This window comes from Canis lupus, chromosome 33, assembly GCF_048164855.1.
Source record: "Canis lupus baileyi chromosome 33, mCanLup2.hap1, whole genome shotgun sequence".
Taxonomy (NCBI): Eukaryota; Metazoa; Chordata; class Mammalia; order Carnivora; family Canidae; genus Canis; species Canis lupus.
Window position 1 is genome coordinate 5,964,035 of NC_132870.1, and position 15,182 is coordinate 5,979,216.

General features: G+C 36.3%; 1 protein-coding gene across 20 annotated transcripts in view; it reads right to left on the reverse strand.

Annotated features, from left to right (window-relative positions):
- The window catches only part of RASGEF1B (RasGEF domain family member 1B), a 545,064-nt gene that overhangs the window by 364,348 nt on the left and 165,534 nt on the right, over positions 1–15,182 (reverse strand). The window contains exon 3 of one of the 20 annotated variants that reach the window (XM_072809885.1): positions 13,374–13,562. The exons of 18 other annotated variants lie outside the window; for them this stretch is intronic. The gene's annotated coding sequence lies outside the window, so the exon portion shown is untranslated. The remainder of the gene's footprint in view (positions 1–13,373; positions 13,563–15,182) is intronic. One more of the 20 variants, XM_072809884.1, reaches the window with a different exon arrangement.

Sequence of the window (15,182 nt, forward strand, 5' to 3'; positions counted from 1 at the left end):
AACTGACTGAGTCATGGAGACAGGGCAGGGTTGACACAAAGGTATAAGCCCCTTCAATTACCCACATCTTCAGATATATCAGGGAAATGGACAAGGAGATGCATACCACACACAAATCTGTGAGCAGATGGACTTTCTGAGGTAAACAGCAAGTCCAAGGCAAATGTTCATCATTTTTGGTCATATTTGCCCCTGGGCTATGGCTGAACCAAGAATTTCTTCTTCTAGGGAATGTTCTGGACTAGGACAGCTTGCTGCTGAAAGGCTGTACTGTAACTCAGTTCCCCAGATGATCACTCTAAACAAACATTCATCATCCACTAAAGCTCCTCTGACCATCTTGAGCCCATTTCTATAGTGCCAACAGCTGACAAAGCCATAAATATTACCCTCCATGCAGAATCATCTTCACACTCACCACCATAAGGAATTGGAACATTGCCACTGTGCTCTGCAGGGACTGGACTTGAGCTGACAGCTCCAGATTTTCAGGTCTGGCACAAGGTAAAGCCAAAGAGAGCACCAAGGAACAAAGAAAATAGTTCACAGGAGGAAATACCACTTTGCTCACAGTTCACAGGGCTGCAGACTTCCCTGGAACTGAATAATGCCCTTGAGGAGCCAAGAACATACCCTTCCAAATTACTAGCGTAACTCACCATGGTCATAATCCTTAGAAAGTAGGGGTTTTTTACTCCAAATTAATTATTCCAGTTATCCTTCATCCCTAAGACTATGTATTTCCTGGATGTAGAGAGAAGTGTTGTCACTAAGCTTTTTCTCAGTTCATGACTTCTCATACTCAAGTTTGAAGTGAACAGAAGAGAATCTACAACCTCAGCCGGCAGTATACTGGTTGCTACCAATATCTGTACTTTCATCCTCCCTGTTGCATTCCTCCCCATTCCCACCTCCACCCTAGCACCTCGCTACCTGCCTTCCTAAGAACAGAAAAGAGAGCCATGGTTGTTACATCTCTCTTAGCAATGTGATACTTTCTTCTAAAAGACTCTCACATAAAAGAATGGTGAGGCCAGAGCTGACCCTCATGGGTGCAGGGCAGCTTAATGGAAAGAGAATGGGCCCAAATCCTAGCTCTGCCCCCTGTCATGGGGACTGGAACACATCACTTAAATTCTCTGAACAATTCCTCATCTGTAAAATAGGAGTGAGACTGTTTACCTTAGAGCATTTTGCAAGAATTTAAGAGGATGTGTGCTCAATAAAGAGTACTATTATTATTATTATTTCTGAGAACTCTGGAATTCTTCTCTAGCTCTGTCTCCAGCCACATCTACTCTACAGACTTCACAAATACCCACTGATAGGGCTATATTTGTGCCACTAAGCCCATAATGGTGAATGGAGAAGTAAGGGAAAAACTACAAAATTACTTGAAGCCTGGCCTCCACAGAACAAGTGGCTGGGAGAGGGAGGAAGGATCAACCTTTCCTCCCTTGAACAATCTTCAGATTATTATTAGCTGGCAAATCTTCATGCTGCTGGTTAAACTAAATGGATAATGACTTATGCTATGAAGTATAGTTGTAGGTGCTTGATAAGATTCCCTCCTTCAAATTTCTCAGGAAAGATGGGGATTAAGCTGGTACCTGCCTTGGGCAACGAAATTAAAGGTGTTCAACTTTTGGAGGGGTTCTGACTAGTGGAGAGGTAAGGGATATCTTTTTTCATAAGGTTTTAACACAATTTCTTTCTTTCCCTTTTTCATAGTAATTCCACATGCTAATATATAGCTAAATATATCCATCTTCAAAAAAGGAAAAAGAAAAGAAAACCAGTGTTTTGTAATTTGTTAATTTGTAATCCAAGCTGATGAAATACTAACGTGTAAATTTGGAGGGTGAGGAGGAGGAAGGTCAAGAAAAGAAAGACATTTTCATAATTACTGACTATTACAAATCATTTAAACAGACACACAACAAGAAGGGAAGGTACAAGGCCCAGCGTGATGGGTTCCTGTTTAAAAGCCCAACACTGTCATTAATAAATGAAAGGTAATGCACCATTATCTCAGACACTGTAAATGATGGCTTGACAAAAAAAATCAATGGCTATACAACTTTACTGTACACCAGAAATAATAATAAAAGATCTAGCTTGCCAAAAGCACATTTCATAATTGAACACTGCCAGATGCAGTCCTTGTCATTCTGAACTGATGCATCTTCATTTCTTCAGAGAGTTTATTTTGAGTTCTACCTTTACAAGCTCTCCAAGTTAAAGGCTAATAAGAGATGATTAAAGTGTTCCCCAGGGCTTGGGGAAATCCCTTGTTTCATTTTTGTTTTCATTTCTTTCCAACTACCCTGGACCCATTTATTCAACAAACATTACTGAGTACTTATGTTGCAGGCATTAGGCTGGATTCTGCTAGGAGGATTTTGATGAGTGAGATGTGCCTTGAGAGATGAGAAGCAAATCTGTGAAGCTTTCCATACATAGTCTTTGGAGAAGTTCTACTGAGTTCTGACCCTAGTTTTCTTCTCTTCCATGTCTTCCTTCCTTCCTATGTGATTTCTTTTTACTTTGAAACACTTCTGAACTTTGTACATATTTCTATAACAACCTTCAGCCCACTATAATGCATTTATTTGATTATACCCCATGCCTCTTCTTTGGAAGCAGAGGCCATGCCATATTCATATTCCTATTCTAAATGTCACAATGGCCGGTACAAAAAAATTTTTTATTTGTTGAATATGAGCATAGTCCATCTACTTCTGTTGCTTCAAATACTAGTATATGATGATCATTCTAAATGTGTATATTCATCCCTGATCCCTCTCCCAAGCTTCAAAATCATTATTTTATTAAATACCTATTGCCATTAACTATCTGCACTGGAATGTCCCACAAGCATCTCTAACTGCGAGTTAGTCCAAAACCGAACACAGGTATTCCCCTCCTGAAAAACTGTCATCAATTGTTCATATATTGCTTAATGATGAGACCATCATACTCCCTCTTTCAATCACAAATCTCAATGTCTTTTCTGACTCTTCTCTCTTCCTTACCCATCACATTCTATTGACTTGACTACAGGAAACTCTCAAGTCATAAAGCTTTCTTTCTAATAGTCTAAGACTAGTTGTAGTGAGGCACCAACTGTGTATAAGAGGAGTTGAAGCCACAGTTATCATTGAGAGCACCTAGGAGAATATGTGATTATAAGGTGATATTTCTTAAGATGAAGAGAAAAAAGAACCAGCTAAAGAAATTTAAGAAAAATCAGTCATATTCCATTGTATACATAAACCACATCTTCTTTATCCATTCATCTTTCGATGGACACCGAGGCTCCTTCCACAGTTTGGCTATCGTGGCCATTGCAGCGATTAGAAATGACAAATACCCACCATTTGCTTCAACGTGGATGGAACTGGAGGGTATTATGCTGAGTGAAGTAAGCCAGTCGGAGAAGGACAAACATTATATGTTCTCATTCATTTGGGGAATATAAATAATAGTGAAAGGGAATATAAGGGAAGGGGGAAGAAATGTGTGGGAAATATCAGAAAGGGAGACAGAACGTAAAGACTGCTAACTCTGGGAAACGAACTAGGGGTGTTGGAAGGGGAGGAGGGCGGGGGGTGGGAGTGAATGGGTGACGGGCACTGGGGGTTATTCTGTATGTTAGTAAATTGAACACCAATAAAAAAAATAATAATAAAATAAAAAATAATAATAATAAATAAATTAAAAAAAAAAAAAAAAGAAAAATCAGTCAGAGGAGAAGAGCCAGAGTGTTGTCATAGAATAGCATTTCCTAAAAGAAATGTAGGAAAGCACTTCCTCAAAGAAACTCCTTGATCTTCCAAATCAGAACTAGACTCCCATTCTATGCGCTCCCACCTCATACCATACTAATCACTGTGAGACTGCTTATCACAGTATACTTTAAATGTGTACCTGTCTACATCCCTCATAGAATATTAGTTCCTCAAAGGCAGGAACTATGTCAGTGCCAGTATATGGCACAGAGCATGAAACATAGCTAGTACTCAATAAATATTTGTTGTTGAACAATTGAAGAGATGAATGGTTAAATAAATGAGTGAAACTGGGTCAAGAAATCACATAAGGATTGAAATATGCCCCTTATTTTAGTGTTCAGGAAGATACTGCATGATTTCTATTCTTGTGTTTTGCCACATATGCCCCTATAACTCAACAGTTTCACAAGGAAGATTCAAGAACCTGACATAAAATGAAAAGCCTCATGGCTGTCACTTGGCCTTCCTTGCCAGAGCCATCACTATAAAGATGGATAGAAGGCTCTGAATAGGTGAAAATAGGTTTTATCCAATGGTTTTCACCCAGATAACATATAATAGTCATTACCTCCTTTAAGAGATGGAAAGTTAAATACATCATGTCAAAATTGCTTCAGCAAATAGTAAGTCTCTTTAAAGCCATAGAAACTTTAAGCAAATTGGGATCAACTCATCTCTTAGCAATCTTGACTTTTTGGCTATTATATCTTGTATATGCTATAGTCATATGCCCTCTATTTGGGAAATCATTGCAAAATAGGCCAAATAATTTTTATCATCATAAGACCCCAAGTTGCTGATATGAAAGAAGTATTTTAATAACAAATTCCTAGACAAATGAATGGAACAGTCCCTCCAACAGATTGCTAATGTTTTGTTTTTAGATTTACAAATGAAGAGAACATGAAATAAAGACGATTAAAAATGGAAAACAAAAGTACAGTCTATAGACAACAAATGGCCTTCAGGACATGAAGTAGGGAATTAGAAGAGAACATATTTCAGTAATTTCTGAGAGTTGCAGGGAATTGAAAAGTTAGCTACCCCAGGACACTGCAAATATAATGATGTCCAGTAACTGCTTTTGTTCTCTTGTCCTTTGTGACTTTACCAGTGAGTGTCATTTGCATACAAGGGACTGTCACAGCAAAAACCTTTGAAAGGAATTTGCTATGTTTTTTCAGCCTTGCCCCTTGGGAAGTTAAAAAAGACCAATTAAATCCTTCCCATCAAGGACATGGATCTCCAGGACACTTGTGAAATCTGATCGAAACCATATTTTTAAGTAGATAAACCAGCTTTCTGGGCCTTCTTTTTTCCCCAAGGCATTTTTGAAAACCATTTCCTAGAGTGATCTATCAGAAGATGAAGGAAACCCAAATACCCTGAATGAGTTGTGCTATGCCCCCATGCTGCAGGGACACTGTTTACTCCAGGCAGCCCAGGGCACAACAGAGAAATGATTCACTTTTCAGGGACATCAAGTCTCATTTCATCCTTTTGATCACAAAGATTGAGGCTGGAGTTCAGAAAAACTATTGCTATATTGTTTAATTGGATATCTCAACATTTTTAAAAGGCTGCCAGAGGACAAATGTACATTGTTCAAAGAGAGCTGAGTTCTACAGGCTGTTAAAGAGAAGCAGTGTACTGCAAAATATAAGTCTGATCAATATTGCAGTAAAAGTATAAGATTTGTAGTCAAAATACATAAACACACTGTTTTGAATAGTGACCCATTGTAGCAGTACGACTCTGTACAAGTTACTGAACTTTCTAGGCCTCCTTCACTATAAAATGTAAGTTTCCTTGACTGCGTAATGAAAACAAAAAACCCCACTTCACAGCATGGTGAGGATTAAATATGATTATATATGCACTTCGCTCAAACACCTGGCAGACATTGAGTAAATGTTGTTCTCTCTTCCACTCTGAGCCTTTTTTTAAAAAAATTGGACTAGAAAAGAAAGTTTATCTATCAAACAAATTTTGAAAGAGCATTAAACTCTAACAAATTAAGATGGGTATACCATAATAGCAGATACAGTATTTTATCACATAAGACATCATTGATTATAAGACATCACTAAAAAAGAAAAAAATGCCTCTAATTATATGTTGCCATTCATTATATGAAGTGTTATAATTTCAGAAATGTTAAAATATGAAAATGTTAATGTTAAAATATGCACATATTTTTATAAAATCAATGAAATACAGTAAGTGCCTAGGATTCCAGATGAGCTTGGAGATAAAACAGAAGCAAGAACCAGGAAACAGAAAATTCCATATTCCCTCTGAGGTTTACTGTCTTTATCTTAAAGGGAAAAAAAATCATGAATGTATAGGCCAAACTGTCAAGCCATTGCTCAGTTGGGAGTTCCTTTAAATGCCAATTTACCCGGTTTACACAAGTAACTAGAATACAGAAATAGCTTTTGAGGAAAAAGGCAAATGGAAGAAGTAAAGGGCATTTTAGAAGGTTTTACCATCTGCTTTATAAAAATCATAGTTAATTTCCATCTTAGTGTTTCCTTATGTTTAAGTATTTCAAGTACGTAGTTCTAAATATGTAAGGAGACTATCTGGTAGCTCTGTGCCTTATAGAGGGACACCTAGAGCTCTCCCGCCCACTGTTATGTAACCTACAGCGACATTTAGCGGTGGCTCCCTCAAATTACAACCAGGTGTCCCAAGTTGGGTAAGACCATTGCTGGGACAGAATGACTAAGCAAAATTCTCCTTTATCCACAGTGTGTGGAATGGCTCCATAATCTTGCCTGACAGGTTATTAAGATGTCTTCTGGAGGTCTTCTGCTAGAAGTGGTGGGAGTTAATATCATTACCATTTTACATTGTATATAGTTTGGTATTTTCTGCATATCCTTTATTTCATTAATAGAATTACAGAGCTAGAAGATACCCTACGGGTTATCTAATCCAATTCTCTCACTTGCAGATTATAGAGCTATGATCAAACATGCTAGCCCAAGGTCATTCAACTGGGTTGAGGCAGAATCAGGCCTTGAACAGAGGCCTCCCAATTCCAAATGCATTGTTCTTTCAATTAAATTACTTTGCTGTTCATAAAGTGCAGATTAAAGTATTGGCTATGCATATCTTTCAACAGTTATTCACTCAGCACTTAATACATGGTGAAGTATATTAAAAGGATATTTACAGTTGTCAGAAAGTAGGAGATGAATTAGGGACTGATGCATAAAAAACAAAGTCAATGAAAACTAGTAATGAACAATTATATAGTTGTGACTACCCAATGAGGTGGTACAGTGATTTTCCCCCATTTTGCAGTTGAAAAGATTGAAATATAAAGAGCTTTTGGTAATTACCAATTTCAAAAATAAATAAATAAATAAATAAATAAATAAATAAATAAATAAATAAATAAGAGTTACACGGAAAAGTAAATGCAAACATACACACTACATGGTTTAACTATAAGTTATAGTAACATTGGCTTAATAATATAAACCACAATTTTAGAACATAGCCACACTTGGAAGACAAGGGGGAAAGTGTATGTTGAAGAATGAGGCCAGGAAGTCAGACACAGTAAGGATATAGAAAACTAAATCATCAATTTCTATAACAGACATCAATGGAAATTATCCAAACTGAAAAATCAAAACAAAAATAACAATATAAACATAGAGATGCATGTAGAGATAAATCCAGATGAGAAAAAGAGAGTTGAAGTTGTTGCCTATGGAGAGTAGGCTTAAAGGTAGAGAGGGGTGCTATTTTTAACTATAAAGTTTATAGAACTATGTGATAATTTAAAATATATGTGCATTTAGACTATAACAAGATACAAAATCAAAATTTAAAACTAAGACATAATAAAGGCAAATCACTAAAAATATTGCTTTCAAATTATATATAAAAGACACTTCAAAGTATCTAAATCTTTTACACAATAATTTTATGTCTCTTGTAAAAGATATAAGACATCAACCAGAGAGTCTGCACTCAAATAAAGGCCTTATTCCTGTAATTAAAAGATTGGCAAATTAATACACATTGATATATTTTAAGTTGAAATAATTTATGGCTATATGTATTGTCTTTTATGATTCTCCTCTTTAACTGAATTTTTTAATTAACCAACCAGTATCCCAATCCTGTTGGTATAGAAAATAGTGCCATGGTATGTCATCCAGATTCCCTCTTCAGAACTGAGGCACTCACTCCCCAGCTACTAGGAATGTTGGCAGCAATCGTTCTCAGCCAAGTCACTCTCTAGTCTCTAGTTGCCTTTACCCAAAAAAATGTCATCTTAGCCAAGGTCACCAACCCCTTTCCAATAAGGTTCAATATGGTGATATAAAGACTTGGTACTTTTGTCTCAAAATGGAACAACTTTGAGCTCACTCTAGAGCCCTCCATGGGACCAGCTAAGGTCTATGTTAGAACTGCCCAGTCCTGCTTACTTCCTGCCTTCCTTCCACAGGTGTTGGTCCTCTCCCACACTTCCCAGTAAATTCCTTGTAAACAAATCTCTCCATATTGGAGTGTGTTTCCAGGGAATCTGACATTAGACAGCCAATACTGTTTTACTTTATTATGATGGTAGGTATACTACCATCATAATTTTGGTTTAAAAAAGTTCAAGGAAAAAAGCTTTCTCAACATCCAAAAATCAAAGAATCCAACTTAAAAGTAGGCAGAAAACATGAACAGACATTTTTCAAAAAAGACATGCAGATTGCTATCAGACACATGAAAAGATGCTCAATAGCACTAATCATAAGGGAAATGCAAATTGAAACTACAATGATATCACTTCATACCTGTCAGAATGTCTGAAATCAAAAATATAAGAAACAAGTGTTGGTGAGGATGTGGAGAAAAATGAACCCTCATTTACTGATGGTGGGATTGTAAACTGGTGCAGCCACTGCGGGAAACAGTATGGAGGTTCCTCATAAAATTAAAAACTGAATCATCATATGATCCACTAATTCCACTATAGGGTATTTACCCATACAATACAAAAGCACTAATTCAAAAAGATATATGCATCCCTGCTTATTGTAGCATTATTTACAATAGCCAAATTATGGAAGCAGTTCAAATGTACATCAACAGATGAAGGGATAAAGAATGAGTGGTGTATTCCACAGAATGGAATATTATTCAGCCATAAGAAGAATGAAATCTTGCTATTTCAATAACATGGATGGAGCTAGAGAGTATAATGCTAAGCAAAATAAGTCAGTCAGAAAGACAAATTCCATATTATTTTTTTCATGTGGAATTTAAGAAACAAAACAAATAAGCAAAGGGGGAAAAAAGAGAGAGAAAGACAAATCAAGAAACAGACTCAACTACAGAGAACAAATTGGTTGTTATCAGAGGGAAGATGGGTGGGGGGAGGGGTGAGATGGCAATGGGGATTAAAGAGTACACTTACTATGATGAGCATTGAGTAATGTATAGAATTGTTGAATCACTATATTATACCCCTGAAACTAATGTAATACTGTATGTTAATTATACCAGAATTAATAAAAACTTAATAAAAAAAAAAAAAGAAAAAGTCCCTTGACCTTCTTACCTTCTTTTATTTAACCCCCTTTTCAGAGAGTTTTAAATGGCGCATGCCATGTACAGTGATCTTATTTCATTGTAATGGTGAAATTTATCTTCAAGATAATTTAATATTAGTTTGAATATCTACTACATGCACAGTACAGTGAAAAGTGAGGACGGAGAAGGCAGAGAATACAAAATGAAAAAAATGAATAAGATACTTTTTTTGCTTCCTTGATGAGTTTATAGTTTGGTAGAGATACCAAAATGTACAATAATTGCTATACAAATTAGAATGTAACATAGAAGCAAAAAGCACAAGGAAACTCAGAAAGAATTTGATTTTGTTGGTTTTGTGTTTGGTTGGTGGCAAAGGAGTAGAAGAGAGAAGATAAAAGTGAAGAATTTTTAAAAGCTATCCTTTCAACACTGAGTTGGAGTAAGATAGATGAAAAAGTTAGAAAAGTAATTTTGGACAGATGTAACAGACAAGAGCAAAGGCTCAGAGGTGTAAAGAATGGTGGCAGTGTTGGGGAACAGCTACTAATCCAGTTTGATTGGACCACTGGATATTACACACAAAGGAATTAATGGGGTCAAAGCTAGAGGGTGGAACCTACCTGGAAACATATCTTCTTGTTCTGTCACATCCTTCAAATCAAACACCCTAAGAGAAGAACAGTGGCTTTGACCAAGCCAGAGATTATCACATATCTTTGCAGATATCATAAGGAATGCTGGTGACTGCCCTCGGGGCACTAGACTAGTTAGCCAGCCATGAGGTCCCAACCTACTACAAATGTATTTGATTTTCCACTGATCCTCTAAAGACATCCCTGAGGAATTCTCAGTCAAACCTCTGCCAAAGAGTTACTTTTAATATATTATTGCATTATAGTTTACCAAAAAAACAAGAAGAAAAACAAAACATATAGCCACTTCAGGGAGAAAAAAGTTTTAAGCTTCTTCAAATAAATTTCTACAAAGTTATCTTTTAGTATTTCTAGATCTTGCTTTTTTGTTATCATGAGATTATTTTCTTAATAGAGAGTACTTTGGTGCTTGGTTCTCTGTATTTCTAAGTAATTTATTGAATTAAATTTGAGTCTAATTTAAAGAGCCTCATAATTTAACTGCATGAAAAAAGCTTAATTCTCTGGGTAAGCATATTCTTCTTATTCAACACCCTCTTTATTTTATACTTCTACTTACTTTGGTCTAAATCCATAGACTATCATAAAATCACATTCAAATTTTTGTTTATGAGGTAATGAGGAAGGGAGTTGTACCCTCTATGATTTCAGATCATTAGTGGTCTAATCCCAGCAATTTTTAAAACAATTTTGGATCATATTTTTAACAATCACAGCCATATTTATTTATTTATTTTAATTTTTATTTATTTATGATAGTCACACAGAGAGAGAGAGAGAGAGAGAGGCAGAGACATAGGCAGAGGGAGAAGCAGGCTCCATGCACTGGGAGCCCGACGTGGGATTCGATCCCGGGTCTCCAGGATCGCGCCCTGGGCCAAAGGCAGGCGCTAAACCACTGCGCCACCCAGGGATCCCCATATTTATTATATGAAGATAGTGAACTTCAAACTTTGATAAAACTCACATTTTCATAAATATATAAAAAAAAATGTTTTCTATCCCAAAGTAGACTTTTGAACATAAACTGCCCAGGGACCATTTCAGGCTACTGTACAGCAAAGCCACTAGCTGACCACCAGTTCAATTTCAGCAGCGACACCATCTTTGCTCTGTCATAGTATTTTTTATGTGCAATTATTTGAGTATTTCATTTCTATTTTTTGCCCCATTTTTAACCAAAAGGCAACAAAAACCAATTCATTCATATGCTAAAATTAGCAACAAGAAATAAAAATCTCATCAAAATCATGAGACAAAAGACATAGATAAAATACCCACTGTAATTACTATTTAATGTTATACTAAAAGCCAATGTAACATGAAAAGAAATGAGAACAATAAATATTAGAAACAAAGACAAAAATGTTACTGTTTGCAGATCACATGTCTGCTGAGAAAAATCAACAGTTCTAAGAACTCATTAAAAAATTTAATAGAATTTGGGTGCCCAAGTGGCTCAGTGGATTAAGTATCTGCCGTCAGGTCAGGTCATGATCCCGGAATCCTGGGATCGAGTCCTGCATTGGGCTCCCAGCTCAGCAGGGAGTCTGCTTCTCCCTCTGTTCCTCACCCTATTCATGCTCTTTCTCACTCTCTCTCTCTCTCTCTAAAATAAATAAATATATATTTTTTAATTTAGCAGAGTAGAAAAGTCAATAGATTTCTTATATCCCAGACATTACATGAATAGATACATTTCTAAGAATAAACATAACAAGAAATGTGTCTGACCTCTGTGAATTAAACTACTGAACTTCAGTGAAATTCATAAAAGGAGAATCAATGGAGATAAATATGTTTTGGGATTCAAAACCAAAAAGTAAATTTTAGCTTTATCAAAAGTGACAAATCCCGGCTTTAGCCAGGAAATGATAAGACTTAGGCTTGTCAGTTATACGTTCAATGAGAAAGAAAATAATTAAAGAATGGAACATGAAATAAGATAAATAGATTAATGAAGATAGTATCTAAAAGAGTAGAAGCAATTAGGACTTTTGGATATATTTCAGCTCTCTAGCACTAGCTCCCCACACCCCCCCCATGACATCTTGAAATTTTTGAAGTTCACTGATCATCTTTCATGCACATTTTCAAGAATGCAGTCTGAAAATAGGCAATCATACTAATTCAGAGCCAATCGTCTTTCAACACAGCAGTACAAGCAGATATTCAAATGACAACATAATTTAAAAGAATACACCTATGTCATAGAGCTCATAGCTAGTTACTAAAAAATAAAAGCTATTCTCATTTGAAATTTAGAGCAAAATTCATTGATCTCTGCTAGAGAAAACAGAATTTATAACTGAAGAAAAAATTAAATGAGACACATGGGAGTCATGTCTTCATATAACGCAATATCATGAAAACCTGAAATAAACAAGACAAAAATGAAGACCTAGAAAAAAAAGCAAAATATGAGTGAATGGTTAAATAAATATGCACTCAAGAGACACATTAAGCTATTAAAATATGGAAAACATTGCAAAAAGATTGGACCAGGTTGATCTGGGTGATGGAACTGTCCAGCTTCCAACATCCCATGCCAACACTGCAAACTTTGCTCTCTTGTTGGAAATCTCCCCATTTCACCAAGGAGGAATCAAGATTTTTTAATTAGTTAAGTAAAGAGAGCAACAGGTTGCTGTTCAACTTCTCCATCTTTACAAAGAAGTTCACTACAGGGGAAAGAAACTTGCTATCAGATGGTAGATTTGGTCATTAATTTCACATTTTCACCTTCAGTTATTCCTACAAGATTCTTTACTTCTAGGACTTAGTAAGAGATTTCCAAATCCCACCATCAGAAGTGTATGCAACTTCCTAAATTGCCCAAAGATCCAGTTTAACTTCTTAAGCTTAACTGAAAACAAAAGGAATACTATACCAATTCTTTCTTTAGAATTAACTGATAATTTCACCTAGAAAGTATAATAGAAAGTATAATTAGAAAGTATAATAGAAAGTATAATTAGAAAGTATAATAGAAGAACAGATTAGCTGAATTCAAGTATAATTATTAATAGAGAAATTTATAAAGAAATTATTATTCAATTATAACTATAAACAAATTATTATAAAAAGAAATAAAAACAAGATAAGTAAAAACAAGACTTCACATGTTCTCCAAAAGATGCACCTTAGTCTTGGCTTATTATCAATTCCCACTGTCAGACTCTAGGCCAGTTTGTTCACAGGGGCTGGCCAGGAAGGCCTTCTTTGGTGCCAAGCTTCTCTGGCCAAATACCAGCATGGGGACATCCCTATGTTGGTAATCTCTAGCTAATTTACCAGCAATCCAGAAACTCCACATTCAGTAAGAATGGCTCAAATCTGCTCCCAAGAGAAAGCCACAAGTTTACCATCTTACCAATGTACTAGGAGATCTTCAATATAAAGTTCTTCAAATATGATAGTGACCATGACCAACATCCTCAGAGGGCCCATAAGTCCCTAGTCCAAGAAAAGATTTGGGTTTTTTCCACAGCTCAGCATATGTCTGTCTGACTGCACAGTGGGACAGAAATCTTGCCAAATAACCTGGCACTCTTCACCCTGGCTTTCAGAAGACAAAAAACCATAAAGCCAGTTTAAGCAATCTGCCAAGACAATAGATTGTTATGCCTCCCAAACAACTTCTTAAAACAGAATGAAAATGGACCTGGATAACTTGCCAATCTCTAGTAATTAAATACAATATATTAATAAATTCTTTTAAAATATATAGAAGGAAAGGAGTAAACGACTCTAAAATCTCATAGGTTGGTGGTATAGAAACTACTCATATGTATATAACACTTGTGCATCAGAAAGATTAACTATATCAGAGTGATTGAGATTTTTTATTCTGTATAAACCCATAGATAATCAAAATTTGGATTTCGTTCAATCTCTCTTTCATACTCGCCATATATCTTCACACAGTGTCTAGAACAATGACTATACAAAAAAGTACTCAATGAATATTAATATATGTTGAATGAACAAATAAACAAATGCTGATCTCTAAAAGGAGCCCAAGGCTCTCCTCCATTTTCCTACTTCCACTCCCAAGAAGAGCATGTGATGGGTATGGTGGAGACAAGGATAGTATTGGGTTATAAAAGGTGAAGTTTTGGGTATGACAAAGCTTAAAGGCCTTCTGGTTGATGTGGCAATTTAGAATCCTAACTTGTTTTAGGATTATCCCTCCTGCCTTCTTCCTATTGGATGCTCCACAGCAAGGGTACCATTCTTCACCCCCTTCTTTTACTCATCTTCCTTCATCATCTTCATATCCCTACCTTAGAAAGGCAAGCTGGAAGTAGGATTAAACCCAAGATAAATGAGTTCTATAAAAGCTGCCTTAGTCTTTCTGTCCCAAACCAGCTAGAGGCATGTCCACCTCTTTCCTTGCTTCCCCTGACCACCAAGATGGATGCAATATTACAGAGTAAAACTCAAGAAAGAGGCTGGGGGAGTAGTAGACCACATTTTCAGTCACCTACTTTGGGAAAAGGTGTCATACATACTCCCATCCAGAAGACCTGGAAACAGTAGAATGGTTTATGACCTAAAACCTCAGAGAGTAACAGGGAGAATGCATTTGTCTGGCCCTGTATGTATATATGTATCTTTTTGTGTATTTATATATGTATCTTTACAGCTCCTTAATTTTTGGAAAATGGCTAGTTAAGGATTTAAGGTGGTTGATCATGGTCAAAATCATCTTGATATAATCAACATAGAAATTTATAGAACTGCTTTCAAAAATAGGATTGGGGCACCTGGGTGGCTCAGTCAGTTAAGAGGCTGCCTTTGGCTCACGACATAATCTCAGGGTCCCTGTTCATCAGGGAATCTGCTTCTCTCCCTCTTCATCTGCCCCTCCCCCTGCTTGTGCTCTTGCGCTCTCTCTCTCTCTCTCAAATATATAAATAAAATCTTTTTTAAAAATAGGATTAAACCATTACTACTCCAAAGGACTTCAGAGTGGTGAATACAGTATAAAATCTATAGGGCATCAATGTAAAACTGTGAGGAGTGAAGTAGGGGCGAGGTGAAAGCCAGACCCTTTGGGAGGCCTGAGAACAAAACAATAGCACATACAGTCTATGAACAAGTCCAGTAGCATACAGTCTCTTCATATCCTCAAGGGGATGACAATCAGGTACCCAAGTTATCTATATGACCCAACTGA